Source organism: Salvelinus fontinalis, chromosome 12, assembly GCF_029448725.1.
Source record: "Salvelinus fontinalis isolate EN_2023a chromosome 12, ASM2944872v1, whole genome shotgun sequence".
Lineage (NCBI taxonomy): Eukaryota > Metazoa > Chordata > Actinopteri > Salmoniformes > Salmonidae > Salvelinus > Salvelinus fontinalis.
In genome coordinates, this window is record NC_074676.1 from 11473749 (window position 1) to 11490585 (window position 16837).

General features: G+C 44.7%; 1 long non-coding RNA gene and 1 pseudogene across 1 annotated transcript; both read left to right on the plus strand.

Moving 5' to 3' along the window:
• The first annotated feature begins 7602 nt into the window (after positions 1 to 7602).
• On the plus strand, positions 7603 to 11892 carry LOC129866794 (uncharacterized). Its single transcript, XR_008761532.1, has 3 exons — positions 7603 to 10786; positions 10961 to 11098; positions 11231 to 11892. It is a non-coding gene; the product is annotated as an uncharacterized LOC129866794 (long non-coding RNA).
• A 1019-nt stretch (positions 11893 to 12911) lies between these two features.
• Positions 12912 to 14247, plus strand: LOC129867690 (N-lysine methyltransferase setd6-like; annotated as a pseudogene).
• The last annotated feature ends 2590 nt before the right edge of the window (positions 14248 to 16837 follow it).

Sequence of the window (16837 nt, forward strand, 5' to 3'; positions counted from 1 at the left end):
CATTTCAGATATCCTTCCACAGGCTTCCCACAATATGTTGGGTGAATTTTGGCCCATTCCTCCTGACAGAGCTGGTGTAACTGAGTCAGGTTTGTAGGCCTTGCTCGCACACGCTTTTTCAGTTCTGCCCACACATTTTCTATAGGATTGAGGTCAGGGCTTTGTGATGGCCACTCCAGTACCTTGACTTTGTTGTCCTTTTTTTCTTTCATCAGACCAGAGAACATTTCTCCAAAAAGTACGATATTTGTGCCCATGTGCAGTTGCAAACCGTAGTCTGGCGGTTTTGGAGGAGTGGCTTCTTCCTTGCTGAGCGGCCTTTCAGGTTATGTCGATATAGGACTCGTTTTACTGTGGATATAGATACTTTTGTACACGTTTCCTCCAGGATCTTCACAAGGTCCTTTGCTGTTGCTCTGGGATTGATTTGCACTTTTCGCACCAAAGTACGTTCATCTCTAGGAGACAGAACGTGTCTCCTTCCTGAGCGGTATAATGGCTGCGTGGTTCTCTGGTGTTTATACTTGCGTATTATTGTTTGTACAGATGAACGTGGTACCTTCAGGCGTTTGGAAATTGCTCCCGAGGATGAACCAGACTTGTGGAGGTCTACAATTTTTATTCTGAGGTCTTGGCTGATTTCTTTTGATTTTCCCATGATGTCAAGCAAAGAGGCACTGAGTTTGAAGGTCGGCCTTGAAATACATTTACAGTTACACCTCCAATTGACACAAATTATGTCAATTAGCCTATCAGAAGCTTCTAAAGCCATGACATCATTTTCTGGAATGTTCCAAGCTGTTTAAAAGGCACAGTCAACTTAGTGTATGTAAACTTCTGACCCACTGGAATTGTGATACAGTGAATTATAAGTGAAATGATCTGTCTGTAAACAATTGTTGTAAAAACTACTTGTGTATGCACAAAGTAGATGTCCTAACCGACTTGCCAAAACTATAGTTGGTTAACAAGAAATTTGTAGAGTGGTTGAAAAACGAGTTTTAATGACTCCAACCTAAGTGTATGTAAACTTCCGACTTCAACTGTAGCTGCCAATAAGCCTACTAGATTTTTTTTATCAGACCTGTAAATATTAACATAATGACAATGTTGAAAGTAATTTAAAACATGACAATATCCAGACGTTGTTCTTCTGTGCGTAACGATAGGTGTTGAAACCTTAATACAGTTGAAAATGTGTAACAAGGACCAAGTTATGCCTTTAATTCAAAACTGGATCAAAATGGCTGCTATTTAATTAGAATCAATTTGTGAAGATACAAATTTAATAAAACTATTTATAGAGCACATTTCTTACAGGAGATGCATTTCAAAGTGCTTAACAAATAAAATAAAAATGTGTGAAAATGCAATAGTCCTACGTTTTCTAAATGAGACAAATTAAAATACAATAACAGTAAACATAAATCTAATGAATTCAAATAAATAAGATACATAGAATGAGAAAAATTAGATCACCTTTACTCCACTGTAAAGGAGCGCGTAACTGGCTGCAGGGAAGTTCGGCGCAGGAGAGCAGAAATGTGTAGCAAACGGAGCCCTTTATTGAGGCGAACAAAACACAGCACTCAGAAAACTAAACACACACAGGTTAAAATAACCCGGCGTAAACCAGCCTGGAGTACACATACATTTACACATAATTCCACACACAGACATGGGGGGAAACAGAGGGTTATATGCAAGACGAGTAATGAGGGAATGCAAACCAGGTGTGCGGGAAAACAAGACAAAACAAATGGAAAATGAAAGGTGGATCGGCGATGGCTAGAAGACCGGTGACGTCGACCGCCGAACGCCACCCGAACAAGGAGAGGGACTGACCTCGGCGGAAGTCGTGACATCCACACACAGAGATGTGTACAAAGCTCTCCCTCGCCCTCCATTTGGCAAATCTGACCATAATTCTATCCTCCTGATTCCTACTTACAAGCAAAAATTAAAGCAGGAAGCACCAGTGACTCGGTCAATAAAAAAGTGGTCAGATGAAGCAGATGCTAAGCTACAGGACTCTTTTGCTAGCTCAGACTGGAAAATGTTCCGGGATTCTTCCGATGGCATTGAGGAGTACAACACATCAGTCATTGGCTTCATCAATAAGTGCATCGATGACGTTGTCCCCACAGTGACCGTACATACCCGAACCAGAAGCCATGGATTACAGGCAACATCAGCACTGAGCTAAAAGCTAGTAGCTAGTAGGTGACAACACATCCACTGATCCTCAACAGAGGGGCCCCTCAGGTGTGCATGCTCAGTCCCCTCTTGTATTCCCTGTTCACTCATGACTGCACGGCCAGGTACGACTCCAACACCATCATTAAGTTTGCCGATGACACAACAGTGGTAAGCCTGATCACCGACAGCGATGACGCATGCTATAGGGAGGAGGTCAGAGACCTGGTCTTTTGGTGCCAGGACAACAACCTCTCCCTCAATGTGATCAAGACAAAGAAGATGATTCTGGACTACAGGAAAAGGAGGACCGAGCACGCCCCTATTCTCATCGACGGGGCTGTAGTGGAGCAGGTTGAGAGCTTCGAGTTCTTGGTGTACACATCACCAACAACCTAACATGGTCCAAGCACACCAAGACAGTTGTGAAGAGACACAACAAAACCTATTCCTCTTCAAGAGACTGAAAAGATTTGGCATGGGTCCTCAGATCCTCAAAAGGTTCTACAGTCACTGCCTGGTATGGCAACTGCTAGGCCTCAGACCGCAACTCACTACAGAGGGTAGTGCGTACGGCCCAGTACATCACTAGGGGCAAGCTTCCTGCCATCCAGGACCTCTATACCAGGCGGTGTCAGAGGAAGGCCCTAAAAATGGTCAAACTCCAGCCATCCTAGTCATAAACTGTTCTCTCTGCTATCGCATGGCAAGCGGTACCGGAACGCCAAGTCTAGGTCCAATAGGCTTCTAAACAGCTTCTACCCCCAAGCCATAAGACTCCTGAACATCTAATCAGATGGTTACCCAGACTATTTGCATTGCCCCCCCCCCCCCCCCTCTTTTACGCCACTGCTACTCTCTGTTATTGTCTATGCATTGTCACTTTAATAACTCTACCTACATGTACATATTACCTCAATTACCTCGACTAACCGGTGCTCCCGCACATTGACTCTGTACCGGTTCCCCCTGTATATAGTCTCGCTATTGTTATTTTACTTCTGCTCTTTAATTACTTGTTCCTTTTATTTCTTATTCTTATTCATATTTTTTTAAACTGCATTGTTGGTTAATGGCTTGTGAGTAAGCGTTTCACTGTAAGGTCTACACCTGTTGTATTCGGTGCATGTGACTAATAATATTTGATTTGAGTTGCATTATTTGTTGCAAACTTTGTCATTACTTCCTCAAAGGGTGATGGACCCTGGGCTATGGTATTATACCAATTTAATAGGTTTATCACTTCATGTTAGTCAGACCTTGACTTAAAGGGATACTTCACCCAAATTACATAATGGTTTCCTTACCCTGTAATTAGTCCATGGACAAGGTAAGATAGCAATCCATGCTTTGGTTTTGTTTATCTGGCCACTATCTCCAAAAGTAAACATTTTTGCACATGTGGTACACATCCAATCCAAACTGAGCATTTGGAGACAGTGACCAGGTACACAAAACCAAAGTATGGATTCCTGTCTTAACTTGCAGAATCCAGTAAACAGATTGCCATTGACATGGTCACTGAGCGTAAGAAGTTCCGAGTTCCTAGTAAACAAATGGACTTTGTTGATAGCTACCTGGATGAACTCTGTGGGGTTTTTTTCATGGGAGTTTAGGTAGCTTAAAGTAGCTGTTAACTGTTTCCAGATTTTTATGAAATATTACATATAATTAATTACAATATGAGTAAACTTGTCTTCCTTCCAAATGTTAAAACATTTATTATGTTAAAAAGCAACTTTTCTGTGTTTGAATGATGCGGGTGTACGCAAACAACAAAATGGTGTTGGCAAATACCGGTAAACAGCTGATTGGCCAACTTAGCCAATGAGACATCTCGGCCAAAGTATGTGAGGTCACCTCATACGAGGAAATCGCAAGCAAGTTTTTAAAGTGTTTTTTCCCCCTGTAATTTATGCTTTGGCCACAAACACAAGAAAAGGATGAGTCACGGCCAACATTCACTAACTAGCAATGCTAACCTAGCCATGCTAGCTTTGTCCAGCTTGGCTTGTCATGTGGTTACTATCAACAAAATAGCATGCTAGGTAATCAGGGCCAGCTCCAGGCATAAGCCACATAAGCGGTTACTTAGGGCCCCTCTCAACTTAATATTGAGAGTAAGAATAGTAGAATACACCAGGTGCAATTTCGAAATTTGGTTGTGAATCAACAGTTTCTCTCGTTATGTCAGTCACTCAATTAGCTGACAATTAGCCATGTCAATTTTTAGACTGATAGCTGGCTAGACTAACTATCTAAACTTGTAGTAATCATTTGTTTTATATTTGTGTTTGACACACAGATGTGTTTTAACTTGTCATTTGTCGGGAAACATTTTCTTAAGTAAGTATATTTGAGTTATGTAATATATACACACAACATGAACAAAAGTATGTGGACACCTGCTCGTCGAACATCTCATTCCAAAATCATGGGCATTAATATGGAGTTGGTCCCCACTTTGCTGCTATAACAGCCTCCACTCTTCTGGGAAGGCTTTCCACTAGATGTTGGAACATCGCTGCGTGGCTTTGTATCTATTCAGCCACAAAAGCATTAGTGAGGACAGGCACTGATGTTGGGCGATAAGGCCTGGCTCTCAGTCGGCGTTCCAATTCATCCCAAAGTGTTCGATGGGGTTGAGGTCAGGGCTCTGTGCAGGCCAGTCAAGTTCTTCCACACCGATCTCGACAAACCATTTCTGTATGGACCTCGCTTTGTGCACGGGGGCATTGTCATGCTGAAACAGGAAAGGGCCTTCCCCAAACTGTTGCCACAAAGTTGGAAGCACAGAATCGTCTAGAATGTCATTGTATGCTGTAGCGTTAAAATTTCCCTTAGCTGGAACTAAGGAGCCGAGCACGAACCATGAAAACAGCCCCAGACCATTATTGCTCCTCCACCAAACTTTACAGTTGGCACTATGCATTGGGGCAGGTAGCATTCTCCTGGCATCCGCAAAACCCAGATTCGTCCATCGGACTGCCAGATGGTGAAGTGTGATTCATCACTCCAGAGAACGCATTTCCACTGCACCAGAGTCCAATGGTGGCGAGCTTTACACCACTCCAGCCGATGCTTGGCATTGTGCATGGTGATCTTAAGCTTGTGTGCGGCTGCTCGGCCATGGAAACTTATTTCATGAAACTCCCGATGAACAGTTCTTGTGCTGATGTTACTTCCATAGGCAGTTTGGAACTCGACAATGAGTGTTGCAACCAAGGACAGATGATTTTTACGGGCTACAGCACTCGGTGGTCCCAATCTGTGAGCTTGTGTAGACTACCACTTCTCGGCTGAGCCGTTGTTGATCCTAGACATTTCCACTTCACAATAACAGCACTTCCAGTTGACCGGGGCAGCTCTAGCAGGGCAGAACGTTGATGAACTGACTTGTTGGAAAGGTGGCATTCGCTTTTATGTAAAGAAAGTTAAGGACGCCACCCAGTGCTCTCACAGATATTAATCTATTTTCAAAAATTCTGTCGTCCAGTCTCAGGTTTGTTAAAAAACAATTATTCTCAGATAACCTCCGTTGTCTATTATATCTTACATGCTTCATCAGAAACCAAAGCTCCTTGGGCAGTTATACATCTTGATGCAGAAAAAGCTTTTGATAGACTAGAATGGTCATATCTTTGGTCGGTTTCTGAACATATGGGATTCGGCTCCAATTTAATTAATATGATTGAAATACTATATACAAATCCCTTAGCCATACTAATGTTGTGGAAATTACCACCAGCGACAGCAGAAGTCAATCTTAAATGACTCATTCTTTATTAACAGCAAGCTGGAGAGGTCACAGTCAAATTTAGATGCATAAAGTACCGGTCTGAAGTGAGCTTCTATGGGGCAGTCCCGTTAGTTCTCTTATATACTGCTTACACAGACAAGCTACATAGGCATGGTTCATAGGTTTGTTTCCTGCCTGCATGTGTCTAGCACCGTCTCCTATCTTAACTTATATAACATATTCTGGGGGTTCTTCCAAAAGGTCTGAGGAGGGAGCGTCTCCCCCTAATACCTCTACCCAGCACCTACAGGAACTCATGATTTTATGGAGACAAGATATACAGTTCAAGGCTGTCTCCAGGCTATCCATTTTCCTCCACATTCCCTACTCCCTAAATTTAATGAGACCAACACCTTCAAACCCTTCATTCTGGGTTATACAATCGAATTAGTATGGTAATACTATCATCATAATAAAGGTTATACTTCTATTGACGGGAGTGAATTTATAAAAAATAGACATACACAGCATGTTAATAACACAATTAGGCAAACTAAGCAAAAAACACATGCTGCAGCCCATTTGGCAATTTGGGATCGCCAACTTCCAGGGATTCCAACCAAGTTGCAGTGGCAATGTATTCGGCGAGATCAGTCATATAAGAAGAGTGATCTGGGACAAAAGTACAACATCAATCGCCAATGATTGCACAAGTGCCCCCTTGACCTGCCAAAAGATAGCCAAGAGCCTCTCTGTTTTGCAGAGCCAATTTACGCAATTATTTTATTTCCCCATTCAATTGTTCCAGGGCATTTCAAGTAGCATTGCCAATTTTCTCTATGTCACGAATTAGGTCTAGAGCACATGCAACTCCATACCCAGGGAAAAACACACCAAAGTACCTGGAGGAATGTGCCTAAGTGTAAGTGATGTCAGCTAGAGACCTCTTATTTCTTCTCATTCCAGGAGGTTTGTAGTCTTTTAAACGGAGCATTCAGATCTTCTCATCGTTTGGAACGGTTCTCATAGCTGTCACCACAAACCCAACAGAGCAAGCATTTGATCCATTAAGATTCATAATACATTGTTGATCATAGTCTTAAAAGGCATTTTTCCTGCCAATGCTATAGTGAAGTTCACCACCTTAACTTCTGGGCCACTCCAGGCCTGTGTTTGTCCCTTTGGTTCAGGACTCCTTCTACGATTACCATCTTCTAGGCCACTACTACGGGCCTGCGTTGGTTCCTTTGGCTCGGGACTTACCTCACCCTTATAGAAACATTCTGTCTCAGAGACAGGCCCCCTTTGTACTTTGCCTCCGGCCACATTTACACTTGCTCATAAATCATTCCATCTAACCCATAACACATTAATTGGTCAACTTATATAGTTATAAACATACAAAAAACTTGCTCAAGTCAATTAGTTAGTTACAAAAAATGTCATTTTCCAACAATCCCTCATCTGGAACAATGGTCACTCACATGTTCCATACCACCTAGAACCCATATTGACTTTCACAGGGAAGAGAGAGAACACATGTTATAACAGTTTCACACCAACCTTGATAAGACTGAGATTTGGGCAAGGCTTGCACAAGCTACAATCTAGTGCCATTCCTCACTGCACCCTGTAATTCCTCTTTTTCAATTGGCAGCGGTGGAAGAACGGCAGGGGTAGAACATCAACAGGCGAAAAAGCATAAAGCCTCTCTGATTGCCCGTGTTGGTATGCCCTCTGTCACCACATTCTTCAAGAAGGTAGAGCTTTCCCAAGAAGAATATGATTTAGCTGTGCAGGAGGGTGTCTTTACATACCACACTATGCGACACAATCATAGTTACGCCATAGTGAGTAACGTGTTAGCAACATGGGCAACTATTTTGGTAACACCGGACTTAGACCAGGTTGAATTTGTGTCCATGTCCATTGATGCGTCAATCATGGACATGTAAAGCTGCTGCCAAAAGTAGTCAGATATTGTAAGATATATAATGGCAGCAAATCTGTGGAAACAAAACTGCTTGATTTGGTTGAATTGAAAGGAGAAACAGCAGAGGAAATTGCAGCTGAGGTCCTGGTGGTCATCCAAAAATGTAACCTGGAAAACATTCTCTGCCGACAACAAATACCAACTTTGGAGGACTGAATAGGCTGGGGAGAGTCAATGTCCATACCAAAGTAAATAATGCTCTGCAGCGGGAGGTGATTGGCTTAGGTTGTCCTGCCCACATCATTCATAACATGGCCAGAACAGCTTTGAATATGACTCCCCATGATGTTGAGTACCTGGTCACAAAGATATTTTCATATTTTTATCGTCAGAGTAGAAAGACTGAAGAGCTTTTGTGAGTTTGTTGGCCAGGACTACCATAACATTTTAGGACACAGCAATGTTCACTGGCTGTCCATGCGCCCTGCTCTAGAAAGAGTGCTGAAAAGGTATATGCCATTGAAATCCTTTTTTCTTTCTGATGTTGTCCTATCGTCCTGCAAACAAAGTTCAAAGATTGAACTTTGGACTCTGACTGAACTTTGGCTGGCCTTTGTCCTTGGAAACCTGACCGTATTCAGTGACACGATCAAGATACTTGAAGGCCAGGACCGCTGTGCTGTGGAGTCAGCTGCAATTCTGAGAAACGGTGAGGCAAAATTGACTGCAAGACGTGATCACAACTTCATTCCAGTTTTGGGCAGATGACTTCTGAAGAGCTAGAGGAAAATGGAGCCATGTCTAAAGAGAGCTTTCTCAAAACATCCCAATCATTCTTCACTATGGCTGTGAACTACTTGCAAGCATGGGGAAAGCACACAGATAATGTTACGTGCCTCCTAAGAGGAGGGAGGTGCAGGAATCAGGAGCAGGAGAGCAAGGAAGTCCCAGTGGCACAAGCGTTTATTTAGAAGTCCCAACTCAACAACAACAAGGGGGGAACACACCCAAATGAAGTCGCCACACACAGGGAAATAAACGCAACACACGGAGGAGAAACCTCTACTCCTAAACACATTCCAAAACGGTACAACTACCGTGAGAAAGAAAACCCTGTGGTGCAAACACGCACCCCTAACGAAGTAACAACAGCAAATAATCCAGCAAAGAATAGCAGGCAGCAGAGGTTAATAAACCCACCGAAATTAACTAATAGGACACAGGTGTAAACAAAACAGACAGACACAAACTAAAAGGAAAAATAGATCGGTGGCAGCTAGTAGGCCGGCGACGACGACCGCCGAGCACCGCCCGAACAGGGAGAGGAGCCACCTTTGGTGGAAGTCGTGACAGTACCCCCCCTGACGCGCGCCGACGCCGGCCTCGAGTACGACCCGGAGGACGATCCGGATGGAGGCGGTAAAACTCACTCAGCAGAGATGGGTCCAAGACGTCCTCCACCTGCACCCAGCATCTCTCCTCCGGTCCGTACCCCTCCCAATCCACGAGGTACTGCAGGCCCCTCACCCGACGCCTGGAATCCAGTATGGATCGCACTGTGTACGCCGGGCCCCCCTCGATGTCCAGGGGGGGCGGAGGGACCTCCCGCACCTCAGCTTCTTGAAGCGGACCAGCTACCACCGGCCTGAGGAGAGACACATGAAACGAGGGGTTAATACGGTAATAAGGAGGAGCTGTAACTTATAACACACCTCGTTTATTCTCCTCAGGACTTTAAATGGCCCCACAAACCGCGGACCCAGCTTCCGGCAGGGCAGGCGGATGGACAGGTTTCGGGTCGAGAGTCAGACCCGGTCCCCTGGTGCGAACACCGAGGCCTCACTGCGGTGGCAGTCAGCGCTCGCTTTCTGCCACCCTTCGGCCCGTTTCAGGTGCCCGTGGATGGCCTCCCAGGTCTCACTTCACCCATTCCTCCACCACAGGAGCCTCGGTCTGGCTCGGATGCCACGGTACCAGGACCGGCTGATACCCCAACACGCACTGAAAACACACACTCAGTTCTGGGCACTGAGGTGGAGTAGGCTCTGACCGAGATGCCTGCTCGATGTCCGCGTCCACCTCCCACACCACCGGTGCCACCAGACAAGAGGCCGGAAGTATGGGGGTGGGATCGATGGACCGCTCCTCTGTATTATACAGACGGGACAGTGCGTCTGCCTTAGCGTTCTGGGAACCTGGTCTATACGATATCGTAAATCTGAATCGGGTGAAAAACATGGCCCACCTTTCCTGGCGAGGGTTCAGTCTCCTCGCCGCCCGGATGTACTCCAGATTACGGTGGTCAGTCCAGATGAGGAAAGGGTGTTGAGCCCCCCCAATGTCTCCACACCATCAGAGCTTTTACAACAGCCAGTAACTCCCGGTCCCACACGTCATAGTTTATCTCCGCCGGGCTGAGCTTCCTCGAAAAGAAAGCACAGGGGCGGAGCTTCAGTGGCGCGCCTGAGCGCTGTGAGAGCACGGCTCCAATCCCAGCCTCGGATGCGTCCACCTCCACTATGAATATTGTTCATTGCCTATATTGTTGGTTGTTATGGGGGTCTGATGATCCTTGTTTCCTGAAGACAGAGGGCAGCGACCCTCTCCAAAGCTTCCTGCAGTGGTGTGAAGGGCGGAAACTCAACAGCAAGGAATCACAATATCCAGAAAAAGTATAAAGACATTTTGCACAATAAGTTAAAAGCCCTCCACTTCACAGACCTAGGTGTATTGGGGGTGAAACTCAGCTGACTTCTGTGCATTCTGTGTTCATGCTTATTCAGTTGTGTTCACATCAGCAAGGAGGACACAGTAGCAGAGTATGGCATGCTGGTAGGACATAGATGAGGGGGGAGTTGCTCTTCACTATACCCAGAATGGCTCTTCTGCACCACCAAAGTCCTGGCAAATGCTGGAAGGTGAGACTGCATCACACACACACACACACACACACACACACACACACACACACACACACACACACACACACACACACACACACACACACACACACACACACACACACACACACACACACACACACCTCTGGTCGGAGGCCCCCAAAGAAAACATCTGGTACTCTGCCCCCCTAGGTAAATATCTCTGGAGAGCACTTCTGGCTGGGTGCCCCTCCTGGCTTTGATGTATGAGTACACATTTCCCCAGTCCCACTGAAGGCCTTACCTATCCCCCTGGCCTCACTTTACAGCTCTGGATCACCCCATGTTTAGGTAAGGTCAAACACATACAGTACATACGCACATCTTATATTCTTAGTTGAGTAGACTTAAATACTCTGATCGCTCTGTGATTCCAGTTGCTGGTATTTTGGCTGAGTTGTATTTTGTGGATGTGGTTTGTAGGTCAAAGGATGAGAGGGATAGACTCTCGAAGTGGACTGGGATCCCAGAGGCGGTGGACACTGACCTCACCAACATCCAGAAAGAGTATGAAGACATCGTCCTACCTTTCATCACGTTACACATTCAACCTGTGGGATCCAGAGAGACACACACTTTACCTCTACAGAAGCATGGTGGCTTTTGTCATGGCTTACAGGTGAGAAGTTGCATGACTCAGTCATCAAGGAAGGGCTATAGAATAGTGGGATGATTGCCTTTCCGCAATGCTGCTTGTTCATCATTACAAAACAGTCCACCCAAATTATAGACGTTTGATATTTTCCTCCAGTCAAGTATACAATTTATTTATATTGTTAATGCAGCATAATTTACAAAGTTGATCATACATCCAAAATATAAGATACAATATGATTCTTACGCATAGGGTTGCAAAGGAAGGGTATTGTCACGTATACTCCCTCTCTGGCCTCTAGGTCGTCAGGCTGCTGATTATCCCGCACACCTGTCACCATCGTCTCGCGCACCTGCGCCTCATGACACTCACCTGGACTCCATCACCTCCTTGATCATCTTCCCTATATCTGTCACTCCCCTTGGTTCTTGATTCTGTTTTCATGTTGGTGCATTGTTTACGTTTCGTGTTCATTGTTTATTTCATTTATTAAAACACTCACTCCCTGAACTTGCTTCCCGACTTGCTTCCTTTATATATATTTTTACACACTTTCGTTTATTTTACTGTCTATATCTTTGGTGTAAAAGTTTTGGCACCAAACTGGTGGCAGTTGAAAAAAAGTTAATGGTTGGAAGAGTTGCAGAGTTATAAATAATGCCATTGTTTTTTAATTAATTATGCCATTTTCTCTTGAACCATATGGTCTATCCACTAGAAACTCAAACTCATGGACAATATGGACACCGATATAAAGAATGAATACTATATATGATTTTTTTTAAATGAAGTTATTCAAGTATAAATTACCAAAGTTACCATAGATTGCCATCTGTTAATAACCAAAATGACAGAAGATTCCAGTAACTTTGGTAAATTACCGGTAACTTTGCAACCCTACTTAAGCACAATTAAGACCAACATTGGGATACATTTTAGACACAGCAACATATTGCCAGTAAAAAATAAAACTGAAGTCTGACTGGCTAGAAAAGCTATTGCAATTAATATTTGCAACGTGAGCTGTTTTGGGGGAAACGGGTTTGTTTCTGGCACCATACATGCAACCCAGATTCTCCATGTTATTCCCTTTAAAAGCCACTCCTGTGATTGGGTGATGATTTCCGCACATCAAACCCCTCTTGTGTGATTGAGCGATTTGTTTCCACACACCACACCCCAGGTGAGACCAGTGTCTTACTATACAGTATAAGGAAAAAGAGGTAAAGCAAATTGTTCGTGACTGCTGGCTATATCACTTGGTCCAGAGAAACTACAAGTTATAGTTCAGTGGTAACCCATGTTTATTTTTACTGCCGAACCCACAAGTCCTCCAGTGGAGGTAGTGTAAAATATCTACAACCAGAAATAAGGGTTACAGCTGTTTACATTTCACATATCCCCTTTTTCTCTCTTTTCTTTTCTTTTTAGAGGTTAAACAGCCAACATTGCTTGTGTCCCAAAACATGGCCTATCACTCTATGGAGTGGACGTGAATTACTTGTGAATATGTTGAAAAGGAGTGTCCTACTTCAGTATGTTGTCCATTTCGGTGGTTACTGACAGAAGTAACAACTGTTTTGACACTTGTACTGTAGTGCTGCGGATATGCTTCAAGTGCTTCCTGTTTGGGTCTGAATACAATTCCATAATCCACTGTTTCTCATTTCCTTCCTTTCTTTTACTCTGCAGTTTCCAGGAGCCCCTGAATGAGTGCCCCAATCCCCCCATGATGGTCCCCATTCGGTACATGTGAAACCTTGTGTCCAATCACAACGGCAATCTGGAGTAAACACCTGTATGTAAAAAAACTACAGTCGATATTCTGTAAACTGATTTTATGTAGTGGGTTTAAAGCAAGAATATGATACGTTATGCTGTGATGATATGTCCCTTTCTCTCTGCATCTACAAGAGTATTTGAAGATTGTGTCCATTTAAAGTACCCGAAAAGGAGAGGAAGTCTTCAACATGTATGGTCAGATGGCCAACTGGCAGCTCCTACACATGATTTGCCGAGCCAGATCAAAGCAACAGCAACGACACTTGTCCAACATATACAAAGCAGATGTGCAAGGTGACTGTAACAGACTGAACACACAAACAGATGAGTAGGGGTGGATAGAGACAACTGACACGTTTTTTTCCTAATACACTACACATAAATATCTTCACACTGAATCAACACAAATAAGAGACCACATTTCTAAATTATCCTGAGTTCTTCACATCTCCTTATGGTTTTCCATTGACACCTTTAAATCAGTCTGTCCTATCCTGTGCTTCCCCATCCCAGCGAGTCTGAAGCTGAACAGCACCTCTTGGTGTAGAAGTGGAGTTTTTGCTTGAGATGGAAATTGTGGGAGACAAGGGAGTCTTCATCTTTGGAAAGTCAGGGTCCCTCACCTAAACAACACTCAAGGTAACCATGACCAAAACATAACCATAGTAACTCACTAGAGTGCAGGCAGTCGTATATTTAAGACTATCCAGTTTGCATTGGTGTTTGTCTCTCTCCCTAGATCCTGTGCAGGTCAGTGGAGGAGTTTGAGGACTTTAGTGAGAACGAAGGCTGGGAGGAGGCAGAAGATGACGATGAGGAGAAAATGTTGCAGGCACTGTCCAACGAGGGCCTACCAAGTCTGGACCATCTGTGGAGGCGTCTAGTGTACGCTTCAGTCCCTTTAACACTGGACCCATATGGGGAGGACATGCAGAAGGACAAGGTACTGCTGAAGGATAAAGATGGCCATCCTTAACTGAGTAGCCGGGAGATGAGGGCACTGCAAGTCCGCTACGGCCAAAAAACTATCCTGCACCAGCTTCTGGAGCTCACCAAACCCTGAATTACCACTCAATCCATCCCAAAGCACTCACTGATTTGTAGAGACATCTACTCAAAACAAGCCTGAAGGAATTAATAAGACTATTTGAATAAAGCTGGCCAGTGACTCTATTTTAACTGAACATATTTGGAAAAGAGTGATTTTACTGTATACTGTATCCTTGTGAATTTGTATGAGACTGATGAGCGTTGGCTTCTTTAAGAGCCCCCTATAGACAGTTGGGTAAGTACTGCTCCATGTCCTTCATGGGTCATTAAGTTACCCAAACCTGCAATGGACCTTCTTACAGCCCTGCTACACTATAGTCAAATATTTTGTATAACTAACCCAAGATAGACCACAGCCTGTCGTTTCCAATAGGAGCAAATGAATCATAGTGGGCAGAACAAGCAACGACGTGGGCCATAACTGTCTCAAACTGTATTGAGATCAAATGTCTCATCGATGACAAAATTTGGAGAATGTCAGCCAAAATCCATCTCGCTCCTCTTCTTCCAAAATGGCGCAGCAGTAAGACGTGTTTTCGTCCCATGTAAATATTCAGTCTTTTCTGTTTTTTTTGTATACATTTCATTATATTTCAATCTCTTTTTTCCATTTTCGAATTAAATATACCTTCCTGCAACCCGCCTCACCCAATGTGGTACGGATCTGCTCTTTTTTAGACCTTATAACTGGAACCTCCATCAGCCGCTAGCCAGCTAATTAGCTACTAACTATTTAGTCATTGTTAGCCACTGTTTAGTGGTCTTTACCTTTAGCTCGGACTCCAGGCGCTTTAGCTCGGATAAATCCTGCCAGTCTGCACAGTGCGATATCAGCCCTGAGCATATCAGACTGCTTTTTTCCCCCACTACATCACCGGATTCCTGCCGCAAGCTCTGGACCATTACACAGGATCTTCGCAGCTACCTAGTTACTACCGAGTAGCTATTGTGGCTAACGCCCTTGTACAGAAGCATGCACCAGTTAACCTCGAGCTAGGCCCATCTCCCGGCTAGCAAACGAAGTACACAAACTACAATACCTCTCTTGCCAATTGGCCTGGACCCTTTGCCGACATGGAGCCCCGCCGATCCATCACGACTGGTCTGCTGACGTAATTTGACTGATGCGCTCTCAACCGGCCTCTGCGTCGTGGATGTTGGTGATAATCCATCTGCTATCCCCGGCCCGCTAGCTTCCTGAACGCTGTGTCCCCCATTCGCCTAGCGTAGTAATCGACTACTGAACGGCTCCCTGTTTCATCTATTGCTGCTCATTGGACCCTATGATCACTCGGCTACACAGCTGATGCCTGCTGGACTGTTCATTAACACAGTACTTCATTTTGTTTATCTGTCGGCCCCAGCCTCGAACTCAGGCCCTGTGTGTAGCTAACTGACTCTATGCCCATTCATCACCATTTACCCGTTGTCCTAGCTGTTCACCTGTTGTTCTCTTAGCTCTCCCAATCAACACCTGTGATTGCTTTATGCCTTTCACTAATGTCAATATGCCTTGTATACTGTTGTTTAGGGAAGCTCTCATTGTTTTATTTTACTGCGGAGCCCCTAGTCCTGCTCAATATGCCTCAGAGAGCCCCCTTGTCTCACCCCCCAGACATGCGGAGACCACACCTAGCTTAACTGGCGCCTCCAGAGATGCAACCTCTCAGCGTCACTCAATGCCTAGGTTTACCTCCACTGTACTCGCACCCTAAAATACCCTTGTCTGAACATTATGCCCTGAATCTATCTTATCACACCCAGAAATCTGCTCCTTTTATTCTCTGTTCCCAAAGCACTAGACGACCAGTTCTTATAGCCTTTAGCCGTACCCTCATCCTACTCCTCCTCTGTTCCTCTGGCGATGTAGAGGTTAACCCAGGCCCTCTCATTTTCTGACTTCTGCAATCGTAAAAGCCTTGGGTTCATGCACGTTAACATCCGCAGCCTCCTCCCTAAGTTTTCTTTATTCACTACTTTAGCACACTCCGCCAACTCTGATGTCCTAGCCGTGTCTGAATCCTGAGGCTACCTAAAATTCTGAAAAATACATTTTCCGTCAAGACTGAACTGCTAATGAGGGCGGAATTGCAATCTACTGTAGAAATAGCCTGCAGAGGTCTGTCATACTATCCAGGTCTATGCCCAAACAGTTTGAGTTTATACTTTTAAAGATCCATCTCTCCAGAAATAAGTCCCTCACTGTTGCCGCTTGCTATAGAGCCCCCTCAGCTCCCAGCCGTGCCCCCCCTTGATTTCCCCCCCTTCTATCTTCAGAGCTCGTGCTGCTAGGTGACCTAAACTGGGACATGCTTAACACCCCGGCCATCCTACAATCTAAGCTTGATGCCCTCAATCTCACACAAATTATCAATGAAACTACCAGGTACAACCCCAAATCCGTAAACACGGGAACCCTCATAAATATCATCCTAACCAACCTGCCCTCCAAATACACCTATGCTGTTTTCAACCAAGATCTCAGCGATCACTGCCTCATTGCCTGCATCCGTAATGGGTCTGCGGTCAAACGTCCACCCCTAATCACTGTCAAATGCTCCCTAAAACACTTCTGCAAGCAGGCCTTTCTAATCGACCTGGCC